Below are 14,199 nucleotides of genomic sequence, written 5' to 3'. Positions count from 1 at the left end.
ACCTCACTCTATTTGATAACTCTTAGCCTCTGGGTGTCAGTCTTCACTGTAGCCACCATTGGCCTTTGGGCTTTCCACAGCTGTTACGATTCCCTGGCCTCTTACTGGGACCCTTAGAAACTGGCTTGTTCACACACACACACACACACACACACACACGAATGCATGCATAACTGGTGATATCTGAATAAGCTATATGGATTATACCATTTAAAGACAATTTTCAGGAAAAGGCAAAATCATGACTCTCCTATAAAAGGGAATACATATTGAAGAATGGATTCAACTCATATAATATGAGAGAAGCAGACAGGTGTTATAACTGGTTCAAAGGAAAAGTCAAGAAGCACAAATTTATATGGAGTAAAGATACTGAATTACAAATAGAGGTAATTTTTCCACAGGAGCAGGAGGGAAGTCCACTGGAACTCTATAGGACAAGACAGAGTTTGCATATTGATAATGTTGAATTTTACTTTACCTGAGCCCTGTGTTCCCAGAAAACACCAATGGCTAAGAAATTTTCCCAATTCTTTGCTTTCTGAAATCGCTTCACCCTTTTTTGTTTCAGAAAAGAACCACCTTTCCCCAAATGACTCACTCACTGTCCATTCTCTCATGACTCCTGTAGGATTCACAGGTGCCTCCCTTGTTTACCTGTGACAAGACCAAACACAGACTTTTCCCCTTTTGCCTGAACTCACTGGCAAGGTGAGACACAGATCTTCTAACTCCCAGCTCTTTGTCATATGAATGATTAACTGAGATTAGAGCTGTTTATCTCCAAAAACTAGCTAGACACAAAGGTAAACATTTCCTATTTAACTGAGACTTCCCCTGATTGGGAAACAAGCCCAGCTGTAAATCATTCCACCTATAACCTGCTTACTTTTCCCTATAAAAAGTCTAGGGCAAAACCACCCTGCTTACCTACGCTGATCTACGGATATGGGTGATCTCCCTACTGCAACAGCCTAAGTAAAATCAGTCTTCTTAATTGTTTGGTTTTTGTCATTGACAATATTCACCAGTTACCTGCAATTTAAAAAGAGTTGACATATAGCACAGAGATAATGAAAGGATTGTTATACGAAAGCTGGGAACCATTACTATAGACAAGGCATAATTTCTTATTGAAGTGCACATTTTTTTCTATAATTTCCACCCTTTTGATCAAAAATAATCTCAAAGGAAGATTATTTTTTATCACAAATAAGGCTGGTCTCTAACTTCACTAGTTATACAGGTGCAACAAGAGTGATAGTTTGCCACTTAGGCCTTCTTAAACTTGCTTTGCTGAAAGTTTTCCCCCAAAACCTCAAATTTGACTTTTAAAAGCCTCTCGATGGGTGCCTGGGTGGCTCAGCTGGTTAAGCATCTGACTCTTGATCTCAACTCAGGTCTTGATCTCAGGGTCATGAGTTCAAGCCCCACGGTGGGTTGTGTTGGGTGTGAAATAAGTAAATAAATAAATAAACCAAAACATAAAATAAAATAATAAAAGCCTCTTGAATCTAGGTACACCAAGAACTCAACACCAGATTTCAGCTACAGTACCCATTGGGTAAATTTGTCTCTTCTTAAATCTCCCCAAATATCCTAAGATTCCTGGGTCTGGCAAGAAAGTGACCTTACCCACCCAGAAGCTGGGAACCTTGCAAGCTAAGTACCAACCAATTTTCCTGGAAGGGTTTGTAAGCATTGGCTCCATAAAGTTAACCTAGCTCCTTAGATGTGTCTGGTCATATTTGATTAAAGGAGTGTTATTCCCAAATATAACACTCCAGGCAAGGCCTTGGTTGCATAAGCAGTGTTTCCAATTATGTCCTGGTAAAAAGGAGGACAGATTCTTACTCAATCTATGCCAATAACTATATTGTTATGAAAATGTGATAATTATATTGTAATGAAATTAAGATTATTTAATAAGAGTTTACAAATTCTAGAGGGCTCAGGGAAGGAGAAAAAGCTATCATTCACAAATGTTTCATTTGGTGTACAAAAGCAGAGTCTAAAAAAAAGTAGAGTTATAATTATTAAATTGCTATGAGTTATAGATAGCTTAAGAGTTTAGAGTTTAAGATAGTTTAAGATAAGTTTACATAACTTAAATATCCACAAAATAGAACATTACAAAAATATCAACAATAGTTTAAACAAAAACAGTAATCATCCCTCATCAATTCATCAGTCCTATGTAACTAATTCTTGCTTCAGTGGATCTTGGGCTAGTGGTGTCATGAACCCATTGGCTTCTCTAGAGTTCTAGAAATCCTGACTGAGTCCACTAGTATGGTTTCAAAATTGTTTAAGCAATGCGATCAGAAACCTGTACTCCAAAGTATATAGAATAGTCCGTTTCCATAGAATTCTGAAACATTCCTTTGTTGAATATAAAATACACTGGCCTGTAGTTGATTGAAAAACTTTCAGGGAAGCATCAAAGAAAAAAAAATATCTGTATATGACAGAAGATTTAAATGGTTTTAGTTAGCTTACTAGTTTATTATTGATAATTTTCAAAACTGAAAGACCTTATAAGAATTCATTATAAAAATTATGCAAAATGATAAGGAAATTTGGTTGTTTCTACGGCATGCAAAACAATATAATAAAGTCAATCAAAAAAAACCTTAGAAAAAACAATTATAAACATGATTAACTCTATTTTCAAAGAAGACAGTGAACATTACATCTAATTTATAAAAATGGATGAACATGCTTTTAACAAAGAAAAAATAGTGAGACCTACCATATAATAATCCTAACTTTATATATCATGCATAGACCAAGCTTATTGTAAGAATATACCAAGAACATATCAAGGATGTCAAGTAAAGAGATTCAGTAAGTCTTCAGTAAGTCCTAAACATCTGTATATTAATTAAATTATCAGTGATCAGTGATCCCCAGTTGAAGCCCAGAAGATGCTAGATTCAAATTTAAGAAGTAAAAATGTGATGTCAATATTAAAAAGAAATAGTAACTGAAATTATGACCAAAGGCTCCAGCCACATGACCAAGAGATCTGTTGCCCTCTCCTGGAGGCCAATACCCCATGACTCAGTTCTGGCTCAAAGGAAAATGGACACATGCAAAACTACTAGACTTACTTTTGCTTTTTTCTTCCTTTCTTCCTCTTAAAAAATGATTCTAAATTCACATAAAATTTCTAAAAATACTACAAATGCCCGTGTACCCTTCACCGGGATTCCTATCAATCATGGATATTTCCAAAGCATTGAGAAACAGTTGCAGAACTGATGACTCCTTAACCCTGAATATTTCAGTGCATATTTCCTAAAAACTAGGACACTCTCCCATACAACCACAGTATAACCATCATAATCAGAAAATTAACATCAATCCAAGATTATCATCTAATCTATAAGCCCTATTTGAATTTTGCCTCTTGTTCCAATAATGTCTTATAAAGTGCAGTATTCGGCCCAGAAATAAACACTGCATTTAGCTTCAGTCTCCTTCAGTCTCCCTCAATCTAGAACAGTTTCTCAGTCTCTTTGTCTTTCATGATCTTGACATTTGTGAAAAGTACTGCCAGTTATTTTCTAGATTGCTCCTCAATCGTATTTGTCTAACATTTACTTATAATTTATGCATTTTTTGCAGGAATACCCCAGAAGTGATGCTGGGTTCTTCTCAGTGCATCAAGGGAAATAAACAATGTCAATTTGTCCCTTTAGTGATGATATTAACTGTTAACTAGTAGTTAAACGAATCAGTTGACTAGTAGTTAATTAAATTAGTAGTTAATTAGTATCTAAAGGTAATTATCAAGTATGGTATGTTTACTAATAAGTAATTAATAAGAGTTTTTCAGAAAGATGTTTTTAGACTATGTAGTTATCCCATTCCTCACCATAGTGATTCTTGTATGAATTACTTACTCGAGGATCTTTACCAAATCGTTATTTTCTATTTCCATCATTTCTTCTACATTTATTCACTGGCACTCTAATGTAAAGTAGAGCTTTATCTTTTATTTTACTCATTTATATCAGTACATATTCATGGGGGTGCCTGGGTGGCTCAGTCTGTTGAGCATCCAACTCCGTTTTGGCTTAGGTCATGATCTCATGGTCATGGGATCTAGTCCTGCCACCAGCTCCGTGCTGGGTATGGAGTCTGCTTGGGATTCTCTCTCTCCTGCTCCCTCTGCCCCTCCTCCCCCAAAATAAAAATAAATAAAAACTTTAAAAATACATACTCATGGATCATGTTATTCAAAAAATTAAATCCACTATTATTGATATTTATTTTGATGCTCAATTGCTTGAACTTACTCTAGACCAAAAAGAAGAAAGCAGTAGTTGACAATATGGCAGTGACAGGAATGTAGGGGAAATGTCCACTTCATTTGTCAATGCCCTTCTTCCAAAGACCACCAGAAACATACGTGTAGTTAAACAAGTTGGCTTTACTGCTCATTACAACAAGGGAGAACACGAACCATAGGTAACCATGGGGTATTGCAGTACAAGAGTATTAGAAGAACCTGCTCTAGGATTTGGTCTTCCCTTTGGATGATTTAGGGAGAGCATAAAGAAGGATTTGGGGGCGCCTGAGTGGCTCAGTCGGTTGAGCATCTGGCTTCGGCTCAGGTCATGATCTCGCGGTCCGTGGGTTCGAGCCCCGCATCGGGCTCTGTGCTGACAGCTCAGAGCCTGGAGCCTGCTTCGGATTCTGTGTCTCCCTCTCTCTCTGACCCTCCCCCGTTCATGCTCTGTCTCTCTCTGTCTCAAAAATAAATAAACATTAAAAAATTTTTTTTTAAAAAGAAGGAAGGATTTGTTCAAAATTGAATGCTGTCAGAAATCAGGGGTATGATTGCATAAAAAGTAATAGTCATTCATTTAGCAAGAGGGGAAATATTTGGTATTTTGTGGTTTTACATAGTTATTTTTGTATGTGAATAGACAAAATTATGAAGTAGCCTTGTTTTGTCTCATTCTGTCACGGTCTCAGGATAATAATGTCTGAGGTTGGTATTCTGTAAGATTGTTTACAAATGAACAAATGGACTGTGAGTGTCAGATCACTTCTGGACATCAGAGGCTGCTTCTTATTTCTTTCTCACAATGTGAAGAGTGGGGAGTGGGTGATTGTGCAGTATCACACTCCAGCATTTTATTGGATTACCACAGTTCTTAAAACAGCTTTCTACAGCCATACGCATCACTAACTTTATACCTTCTCTAAGTGGCAAAAATGAACATGTTTATATTGCCTCTTTATAGCATATAAAATAAGAGAGGATCAAATGGATGAAGGGGGTCAAAAGGCAAAAACTTCCAGTTATAAAATAAATAAATCATGGGGATGTAATGTACAGCATGGTCACTACAGTTAGTAGTGAGTTCCTAAGAGAGTAGATCTTAAAAGTTCCCATCACAAGAAAAAAATTTGTAACTATATTTGGTAACATGTTTTGTTTTATTTTATTATTTTTTTTAAGTTTATTTAAAACTCGCTCAGCTGACTGAGTCACCCAGGCACCCCTGTATGGCGACATGTTAACTAGACTTATGGTGGTGATGATTTTGCAATATATCAAATATCAAATCATTTTGTTGTGCACCTGTAACTAATATAATATGTCAATTATATCTCAATAAAAGCAAAACAAACAAACAAACAGAAACAAATATATGGCTTACCTTAACAAATCAGGGGAGGAACTTACAAAGGGGTTTCAAGAGCCTAACCAGTAGCAGTACTGCCCAAACAGAGAAAGTATAGCTTTGTGATGAAGATCACATTCTTTGGAGCCAGACTACCCAGGTTCACCTTGCACCTCTGGGCTTCCTACTGGCTATGTGACCGTGGGCAAGTTTCTTAGCAACCCTGAGCCTCTGTTTCCTGGAAGAGGAAACAGTTGGAAGACTAAACAGTGGAAGACTAACAGTTGCAGTTTCATAAGGCTCTTTTGTGGATTCAATTAAATAATTCTCATAAATGTTATGCAACCATGCACTCAATAAATGTTAGCTATTATTACAAAACAAAAATGAAGAAGCAAAAATATGTAAACTCAAAATTATGTTTAGTAATCAGTGCTTGAGTTTAGAAATGATCTAAACATCCAATAAATATCCACTATCTCAATTTAGTGTCAGTCCAAAGCTTTAGGTTACCTAACTACCTTACAAATCCTCTTCAAGCTGACATACTACAAAACACAGTTACTATTGAAATACAATTTTCAGTAAACAAAATAATAAAATAATTACTGTCAGAATAATGAATCAATTTGGTTAAACACAAATCTATACTTTTCATAACCTTAAAAATTAAGTAGAAGTAATGCAACCTATTTGATGAGTAAATCTGCATGCACTTAGGAAGAACTTATCTAAATAGAATAAAAACATAAACTTATACTATACTTAAGATTGATAAATCAAAGGAAACATTGCTATTTTTATTTTTTTTAAGTTTATTTATTTTGAGAGAGAAAGAGATAGAGAGTGAGCAGGGGAGGGGCAGAGTAAGAGGAGAGAGAGAATCCCAAGCGGGTTCCTCACTGTTAGCACAGAGCCTGACGCGAAGCTTGAACCCACAAACCGTGAGATCATGACCCTAGCCGAAACCCAGAGACTGCTTAACCAACTGAGCCACCCAGGGACCCTACATTGCTCTTTTTATTAAGCCAAAATTACTAAATCAGTCTCATTTGCCAAAAAACTACCTAAATCACGTGAACTTGAATTCCTAACAATTCTGTGTCAGAATTTCTGTAAGAATATTCTTTAAGTATAGCACATTGAAAGTATTACCAGTTCAACTCCCTGATTTTTTTAAGTAGGGAATATTCAGTTTATAATAAGTGCTTATTTATTTCTATAAGTCAATCAGGATAGAGATCCTTAAAGAAACCTTATAATCAACTTAGTAATGCCATCCGGAGGTAGAAAATATTTCACTTTCACACAATGAGAAAACCTTCTGAACTACAGATGTAACAACAGACAAACAAGTGCAAATAGAACTTCGAGTTTAAATTTTAAAATTTCATCCATAGGTTAAGAGTAGACACAAAATTACAAAACTTCATGGTCTATATAAAAGACCTGTTCTATCCACAGCAGATATAAATTCTTCATTGATTTGAACTCAAAATAGGCAAACACACAAACAGAAAATATTAACAAACCAGTCTCTGACATTTTTCACCCAACAGGGACAAGATATCTTTAAACCATTAATCCATTTACAGAAATCATCAAATGGTCAGACCATAAAACCAAATTTCCAATTGGGAATAATTTACCAGCTAAAACAAATTGAAAACAAAATTAAAATTTGGAAAAACAGAGAGTCACAAAAATACTATTGACTCTTTGGATTTACTTCTGGAAGCCAAGAAAAGATGTACCCAGGTTTATGCCACCCGTGAGACTGATGAATGTTACCTGGCTCTGTAAGGTGAATCCCCTGGGCATCTTGGTGGAACTTCCAAAACTGTTAAAAGATAACTTCGGAAAAAAGCAAAATCATGAATTTCATACAGATATAAAAATGAACATGTGCTAAGATTTTTATTTTCCTTATATGAGGGAACCAAGTGGATGTTATAACTAGTTCAAAGGAAAAATCAAAAGAACACAAATTTATATGGAATAAAGGGGTGGTGAGATGAATTGTAAGGAGAGACAAAATTAATTTTTCCACAAGGAGGAAGTTAGTTGCATTTTTATCAGACAGGACAAAATTCACCTATGTTTCAGCAATCTACAACTTTCAAGAGTGATAAAATTGCTGAAAGTCAAGAAACACAGCTAGAATCAGAGAGCCCTGAAGGGTGTGCTATATGTGATGCATAATTTTCCATTAAAACACAAAACTTTTTCGGGGTGCTTGGGTGGCTCAGTTGGTTAAATGGCCGACTTCAGCTCAGGTCATGATCTCGCGGTTCAAGAGGTCGAGCCCCATGTCGGGCTCTGCACTGACAGCTCAGAGCCTGAAGCCTACTTCGGATTCTGTGTCTCCTTCTCTCTCTGCCCCTTCCCCACTCATGCTCTGTCTCTCAAAAATAAATTAAAAAAAAAAAACATTTAAAAAATTTAAAAAAACACAAAACTTTTTCAACAGCTAATCTTTATTGCTTACTTTGTGCCAGGAATTGTACTAAATGCATCACAAGCTTATCTCATTTAATCATCACACTAATTTGGAGAGGTAGGTACTATTTTTTTTTTTAATTTTTTGATGTTTATTTTTGAGAGACAGAGCGTGCGAGTAGAAGAAAAGGAGGAGAGAGAGGGAGACACAGAATCCAAAGCAGGCTCCAGGCTCTGAGCTGTCAGCCCAGGGGCTTGAACTCATGAACGGGGCTTGAACTCACTCATGCGGGGCTTGAACTCATGAACTGTGAGGTCATGACCTGAGCCAAAGTCAGACGCTTAGCCGACTGAGCCACCCAGGTGCCCCGAGGTAGGTACTATTATTAAGAATATTTTGGGGGCGCCTGGGTGGCGCAGTCGGTTAAGCGTCCGACTTCAGCCAGGTCACGATCTCGCGGTCCGTGAGTTCGAGCCCCGCGTCGGGCTCTGGGCTGACAGCTCGGAGCCTGGAGCCTCTTTCCGATTCTGTGTCTCCTTCTCTCTCTGCCCCTCCCCCGTTCATGCTCTGTCTCTCTCTGTCCCAAAAATAAAAAAAAAAAAAAAAAAAAAAAAAAAAGTTGAAAAAAAAAAAAAAAGGAAAAATGATTCCAAAAAAAAAAAAAAAAAAAGAATATTTTGTACTTGCTCTGGTGGCATATATATTAAAACCGGAGGGGCACCTTGGTGTCTCAGTTGGTTGAACATCTGACTTTGGCTCAAGTCATAATCTCGCAGTTTGTGGGTTCGAACCCTGCGTCAGGCTCTGTGCTGACAGCCTGGAGCCTGCTTCAGATTCTGTGTCTCCCTCTCTCTCTGCCCCTCCCCCTGCTCACACGCTCTCTCTCTCTCTCTCTCTCAAAAATGAATAAACATTAAAATTTTTTTTTAAAAACTGGAATTATACAGAGAAGATTAGCATGGCCCCTGAGCAAGAATATTTTGCAGACTGGGGGGGCACCTATGTGGCTCACTCACTTATGTGTCCGACTCTTGATTTCAGCTCACGTCTTGATCTCAGGATCTTGAGTTCAAGCCCTACATTGGGCTCCGGGTTGGACATGAAGCCAAAAAAAAAAAAATTTTTTTTTTTGAAAGAGAATATTTTGCAGATTAGGAAACTGAGGCTAGAGGGTTTAAGGAAAGACCTTGTAGCTTTTAATTGCTTAGATCTCTTTAGCTAAGAGCCACTTAAAAAAAAAACACTTTATTGAGGTATTTTATATACCATAAAATTCACCTATTTCAAGTGTACAATTCAGTGATTGTTAGTAAACTTCACCATAGTATAACCATTACTGTAAGTCAGCTTTAGGACATTTTCATCCAATAAAATGCCTCACATCCATTTACAGCTAAAGCATGTTCCACACCCAGACCCAGAAAACCAATCTACTTTATGCATATATAGATTTGCCTTTCCTAAACATTTCACATAAATGGAATGATACAGTATATAGTCTATTGTGTTTGGCTTCTTGAACTGAACACAGTGTTTTTGAGATTCATTCATGACGTAGCATGTGTCCATAGTTTATCTCCTTTGACTGTGAATAGTAGTTCATCATATGGATATCACATTTATCTATCCATTTACTATCGATGGAAATTTAGGCTGTTTCCAAATTTTGGCTATTATGAATAATCTTTCTATGAACATCCATGTGCAAGTCTTTCTGTGGATATGCTTTAATCTCTCTTGGGCAACTGCCTAGCAATGGAATTGCTAGGTAGTCTAATAATTTTATCTTTAGCTTTTTGGGGAAATTTTAAACTGTTTTTCAAAGTAATTTTACCATTTTACATTCTCACTGTGTGTAAGGTTCTCAGCTTCTCCATGTCCTCACACACATTGGTTATATGCCTTATTTATTGTAACCATTCTAGAAGATATAAAATGGTATCTCATTGTGGTCTCAATTTGCATTTCTCTGATGACTATGGATGTTGAGCATCTTTTTTTATTTTTTTAAGCTTATTTATTTATTTTGAAAGAGAGAGAAAGTGTGAATCAGGGAGGGGGAGAGAGAGAGAATCCCAAGCAGGCTCTGCACTGACAGTGTGGAGCCCGACGCGGGGCTCAACCTACAAACCTTGAGATCATTACCTGAGCAGAAGTTGGACGCTTAACTGACTGAGCCACCCAGGAGCCCCTTATGTACTTATTAGTCAGAAGTCCTTTTAAAAGAATGTGATTTTCTTAAGGGTACTGGCCATGCTTGCTCATGCTCCTGCTGGTTCTCTTGCCTTTTCCCTCACCCTCCACTGTGAGATACTTAGAGCATCTCACTTATGTTAGAATCACACACACACACACACACACACATGCACGCACACACACACATTATAGTAAACATATGAAAATTCACTCCTATCTCACATATTACTTACATAAGAACGAAATCCTTGATCTAATTCTCTTGGGCAGATATGCTGTTGGAATTCAGAACTTCTCAGATTTTAGAATGAGAATACATTGCATATACCATATATTACATAATTCTTCCACAGGGGCTTGGGACAGCATTCATAATCAAACACATCTCTATTTCTGCAGAAAAAAAAATGTATGAATATTCACACTAAGAGGAATAAACATAGATCATAAACAGCTTCATATTAGTTCAGGTTGTGTTGTGGTGCCAAATCAGTTCACCCCAAACTAACAAAAAAAATATTTATTTTATTTTCAGAACTTTCTGCGTTCTAGAATTGTGGGTAAACACTTGGGGGCCTACTTATAACAATGTAAGAGTTCAATAGGGTACCAACAATGTTCATATTATTTGGCATTTAACTAAATATTTATTAATTTTTATTTTTTCAATTTTCTTTTTATATTTTGGAGCCAATAACCTTTCCCCAAATCTCAACCATTTAATAGGCTGCTAAGAATCTCTTGGACTCTGTGCACTGTGCCCCCAGTGCTTTACAGATAAAATACTCCTGTAGATTAATGCAAACAAGAGAAGAAGGAACTCAGAAACAAGAACACAAACAAAAGGGTAGCATGAACTTGTAAGAACAGTAAAAGAAAGCTAATGGCCAGAATAAGTGAGTGCTTGAGAATAATGCCAAAATGAGGATGGAGAACATCTACTCAGTACCTATGAAATGCCCAACACTGAACTACCTTTTTTCAAACGCCATCTCTTTAAATCACCATCCAAAACCTACAAAGTGGATATTATTATCCCCACTTTGGAGATGAGATCAAATACTCAGAAATTAAACTTCTCCCAGAATGAAATAGTCGGCGTGTGATGGAGCCAGGATTTGAATCCATGTCTTCCAATTCTAAAGTCAATACTCTTCCCACCATAATGTCCTGATATATTCAGAATAGAATACATATAAAGAGAAAGAGTCATCCTTGGGGAAGAGATTTTTATCTTTTCCATTAGGTAGGAAAATTAAGCCAATTGGAGATAAACATAAATGACCAAAAGAGTTGAATACTAACAAATGTAAGGAAGGAGAAGACGCGCCTGGGTGGCTCAGTTAGTTGAGCATCTGACTCTTGACTTCGGCTTGCGACATGATCTCACAGTCTGTAGGATTGAGCCCCAAGTTGGGCTCTGTGCTAATGGTGTGGAGCCTGCTTGGGATTCTCTCTCTCCCTCTCTGCCCTTCCCCTCCTCACACACACACTCTCTCTCTCTCTCTCATTCTCTCAAAATAATTAAATAAACATTTTTAAAAAATTTAAGACACAGAGCACCTGGGTGGCTCAGTCAGTTAAGCCTCTAACTTTGGCTCAGGTCATGATCTCGTAGTTTGTGGGTTCAAGCCCCACATCAGGATCTGTGCTGACATCTCAGAGCCTGAAGCCTGCTTCAGATTCTGTGTCTCCTCTCTCTGCTCCTCCCCTGCTCGTGCTCTGTCTCTTTCTGTCTCTCAAAAATAAATAAACATTTAAAAAATATTTTTAATAAAAAAAATTTAAGACACATTTAAAATTTAATTCTTACCTTTTTTTCCCCCAAATGAGATTTTTATCATTTGTCTTCTGACATCATTAGCAAGTAGACTGCAGACTGACATGTCTCTGAGCTGGCCATCCACTATTCCCTCTATCTCAGAGTACAAAATGTAGCCAAAGACTTGAGGCCAGGAAGGAATTGAAACACTAAGCCTGTGTCACATACTGGTATTGAGTCTGAATTTACACCATCCATATGATGTAAGATTTTTAAAAATTCAAACACACACACACACAGTGACTAGACTTGGTTAAAATCCAAAGGCTATGGCAGAGGCAAATGACAATTTTCTTTGTAGGGAAAATTTGCGACCCAAGCACATGAAGCTCCCGCTGAAGTAACCTCCTACTAAAGATGAGTTTCCAATCAAAAGAGTTAACAAATCATATAAGGAAATAAACCTCATGAGACAAAGTCAGCAAAATTGTTAGCATACCAAGAATTAGATGTAATAAAACAATCTGAAAGGAAACGTAAAATAAATATATTCTGTCAAAAGAAATTCAGAGAGCTCTAGTTGATATGCATATTATACTGAGCAAGGAACAAACTGAACAAACCACCAAAGTGGTTAAGAAACTCAACTCTCAGCAATTACAGCTCAGTTTATAAAGCATAAATGCAGAAGTGCATTTTCTATTGTGGATTGGTTACTAGAAACTTACATTCTTTTTTATTGCAAGTTTACTTTGTAGCTGATTAGCTATGAAGCTTTTTATTTTTTTTAAGTAAGCTCTATGCCCAATGTGGGGCTTGAACTCACCACCCCAAGATCAAGAGTTCCATGCTCCACCAACTGAGCCATCCGGCACCCCATGGCTAAGAGGCTTTAAGGTCATGCTGACATGAAGAAATCTTAACTTTTGTTTAAGGTCAGAGTAAGCATCTGGGGGAAGCAGGGCAGTTGCAGGTTTTGGTTGCATGATTATGAGTTTTTGGTCTAGGAGTATATTCAAACTGTGGTCTCCATTTTGGTTTTGCTTTAGCAGTTCCAAATAATAAAAGATTAAAGAAATATCAGAAGCCACAATGAAGAACAGTATAAGAAAGAAAGAAAGAAAGAAAGAAAGAAAGAAAGAAAGAAAGAAAGAAAGAAAGGAAGGAAGGGGGGTGCCTGGGTAGCTCAGTTGGTTAAGCATCCGACTTTGGCTCAGGTCATGATCTCGCAGTTCGTGGGTTCAAGTCCTGCATTGGGCTCTGTGCTGACAGCTCAGAGCCTGGAGCCTGCCTCAGATTTTGTGTCTCCCTCTCTCTCTGCCCCTCCCCTGCTCATGCTCTGTCTCTGTCTCTCAAAAATAAATAAAAATGTTTTAAAAAATTTTTTTAAAAAGAAAGAAAGGGAGGAAGGGAGGGAGGGAAGAAGGAAGGGGGAGAGAGAAAGGAAGGAAGGAAGAAGGAGGCAGGGAGAGAGAGAAAAGAACCAAATAGACTGGTTTCTTAAAAGAACCAGAAACAACTTATAGAAACAAAAAATATGTCACTGAAATTGAAAACTCAGTGGAAAATTAGAGGATAGTTTAAATACAATAAAGAAGGATGCCTGGGCGTCTCTTGGCTAAGTGTCCGACCTCAGCTCAGGTCATGATCTCTGGTTCGTGGGTACAAGCCCACGTCCGGCTCTGTGGCGAGAGCTCGGAGCCTGGGGCCTGCTTCGGATTCTGTGTCACCCCCTCTCTCTGCCCCTCCCCTGCTCATGCTCTCTTTCTCTCTCTCAAAAATAAATAAACATTTAAAAAAATAAAATTAAAAAACAAATACAATAGAGAAGGAAATCTGTTACCTGGAAAGTAGTGTGAAGAATTACTAGGGACACAGATAAAGGGGTGCAAAATATGAAAGAGGGATATGTTAGGCAGAATAATCATCCTCCAAGGATGTCCACATCCTAATCGCTGGCACCTGTGAATATGTTATACAGAAAAAGGGGAATTAAGGTCACAGATGGAATTAAATTGGCTAATTGGCTAACCCTGAGATAGGGAGAGTGTCCTGGATTATCCAGGTAGGCCCACTGTAATCACAGGGGTTCTTAAAAGTGGAAGAGGAGAGAAGAGCATGAGAAGCAGAGATGGTAGTGTGAGAAAGACTTGCCAATG

The 14,199-nt window shown here is 37.5% G+C and overlaps 1 long non-coding RNA gene and 1 pseudogene across 1 annotated transcript in view; one reads left to right on the top strand and one right to left on the bottom strand.

Annotated features, from left to right (window-relative positions):
• Window positions 1-4,418: 4,418 nt before the first annotated feature.
• The window catches only part of LOC109275218 (uncharacterized), a 37,621-nt gene continuing 27,840 nt past the window's right edge, over window positions 4,419-14,199 (bottom strand). The window contains exons 3-5 of the long non-coding RNA XR_002084007.2: window positions 7,434-7,496; window positions 5,679-5,880; window positions 4,419-4,754 (exon numbers count right to left, since the gene is read on the bottom strand). This is a non-coding gene — a long non-coding RNA (uncharacterized LOC109275218). The remainder of the gene's footprint in view (window positions 4,755-5,678; window positions 5,881-7,433; window positions 7,497-14,199) is intronic.
• On the top strand, window positions 8,991-9,087 carry LOC128777483 (U6 spliceosomal RNA; annotated as a pseudogene).

The sequence above is a fragment of the Panthera pardus genome, unplaced genomic scaffold, assembly GCF_024362965.1.
Source record: "Panthera pardus isolate Hobbes unplaced genomic scaffold, ASM2436296v1 HiC_scaffold_16, whole genome shotgun sequence".
Classification (NCBI taxonomy): domain Eukaryota; kingdom Metazoa; phylum Chordata; class Mammalia; order Carnivora; family Felidae; genus Panthera; species Panthera pardus.
The sequence above is the reverse complement of the archived record's forward strand: the minus strand, read 5'-3'. Positions and strand labels throughout refer to the sequence as shown.